The sequence below is a fragment of the Chiloscyllium plagiosum genome, chromosome 1, assembly GCF_004010195.1.
Source record: "Chiloscyllium plagiosum isolate BGI_BamShark_2017 chromosome 1, ASM401019v2, whole genome shotgun sequence".
In the NCBI taxonomy this organism is placed as follows: domain Eukaryota; kingdom Metazoa; phylum Chordata; class Chondrichthyes; order Orectolobiformes; family Hemiscylliidae; genus Chiloscyllium; species Chiloscyllium plagiosum.
Window position 1 is genome coordinate 23,615,862 of NC_057710.1, and position 2,135 is coordinate 23,617,996.

At 40.5% G+C, this 2,135-nt stretch overlaps 1 protein-coding gene across 1 annotated transcript in view; it reads left to right on the forward strand.

Annotated features, from left to right (window-relative positions):
- The window catches only part of LOC122556817 (charged multivesicular body protein 3), a 68,162-nt gene that overhangs the window by 36,132 nt on the left and 29,895 nt on the right, over positions 1-2,135 (forward strand). The window lies entirely within an intron of this gene.

Here is a 2,135-nt window from a genome sequence, read left to right on the forward strand (position 1 = left end):
TTCTTCTTCCTCTTTTTGCAGTTCTGGTGTACTGCAGTGTGTTGTGGCACTTTTGAACAGTGTCTTGATCCAACTTCTTTTGTGTGTGTCCACTGCAGCGGACAGCTGGAACTGTCAACCAGAAGCGGCAGGTATAAATCACTATAAATGCCGGAGAAAACATCACAGAAGCCCTTCACAGGAGGTTACCAAGCACTGAGGATGTCACCTAGACGGGACGAAACATCTGCAACACAAATTCCCAGCTCGGCGAACAGAACCACAACAATGAGCACCCGAGCTACAAATCTTCTCCCAACCTTAGAAGGAAGTGTTTTAGAACTGCTCTAGAAAATTGGGAACAACAGCAAGATTTTGAAAAGCATTGTAATTTTAAAATAGACCAAAAGGAATAGTTTGAAGTGTGTTCAGATTTTGAGAGTCTAGCCTCCTCTTGCATTGTATTTAAGAGTGAAAAATAACTGTTATTGCTTCCCAAAATTAGTTTTATAGAAAATTAGAGTAAAATTGGACTAAAGGATATAACTAATTTTCTTGTGTGTGTTTGTTGAGAGAAGAATTATAGAATACCTAAGGTGTGGAAAGAGGCCGATCAAGTCACCAACCCTCCGAAAAAGCATCCCATCCAAATCCAGCCCCCTAAACTATCCCTGTAACTCCGCATTTACCATGGTTAATCCTCCTGGCCTGCACCTCCCTATGCAGTACAGACAATTTAGCATTGACAATTCCGCCAAGCTGCACATCTTTGGACTGTGAGAGGAAACTGGAGCACCCAATGGAAACCCACACAGACACTGGGAGGACGTGCAATTCCACACAGACTGTCACCCAAGGCTGAAATTGAACCCAGATCCCTGGATCTGCGAGGCAGCAGTGCCACCCTGGATGATGGCTGGGAGTAGAGAGTATGGAATATGTGAGGAGAAATATAATGACAACATTTGTTACTTATAAAAGATTGTCTGGTTACAGACAATATTAAAAAGTTCAGATTGCTGCAAAAATATAATATTTATGATGGCTACTTTCATGTTCAATAAAATGTAATCTTGAGCCCACAAAATAGTTGTTTCACACTTACAGGATTTTAATTGTAAAGTTGAAGTTAATCAACAGATCATCTTAAAGAGAAATAATGTCAAATCACCTCATATCCGGTACATAAATAGTGTAAAAATAACCTGAATTGTAAACACTACACCTATTTTGTGTGTGAAAGTGTAAACACTGTAGTCTGTGAAGGAAGAGAGAATTTCAAGAGGTCCATCAAAGGACTGAGTAAAGAACTTGCGTTCATATTTATTTTAATCAACTGTTGGGACATGTTATGACACAGCTTGAGTAGGTGAGCTTTGAACCCTTCTACCCCAGACATAGGGACATTACCATTGCCCCACAAAACCCTATGCATTTCTATAGTGAATTGCATGACATACCAAAGCCAATTAGATACCTTTATAATTTAGGGGACTAATGCAACCAACCTGCAGGCAACAAGATACCTATTAGCAAACTTGAATGAGATAAATGACAAGCTTATGTGCTTGTAATGTTCGCTAAAGGATAAACATTGGGCAAGCTTTGCTCCTTTTTGAATAGATATTTTCTAATAAACGCATTCAAAAGATATTACAATACACACCTCTGGAGCAGGTGAGACTTGAACCTGGGCCTCTGGGTCCAGGTGTGCCACAAGAGCTCTCTCCTCTTTGAGTAATATCATGGAATCTATTGCATCCACATGAGCTGCTAGATGCAGTCTACGTTTAATGGCTGATTCAGTTATACATCAAATCAAAGCAAATTTTAGCCGGACTTATACACTTAATGATAAGGTCCTAGGGAGTGTTGCTGAACAAAGAGAACTTGGAGTGCAGGTTCATAGCTCCTTGAAAGTGGAGTCGCAGGTAGACAAGATAGTGAAGAAGGTGTTTGGTATGCTTTCCTTTATTGGTCAGAGTATTGAGTACAGGGGTTGGAAGGTCATGTTGCGGCTGTACAGGACATCGGTTAGGCCACTGTTGGAATATTGCGTGCAATTCTGGTCTCCTTCCTATCTGAAAGATGTTGTGAAACTTGAAAGGGTTCAGAAAAGATTTACAAGGATGTTGCTAGGGTTGGAGGATTTGAGC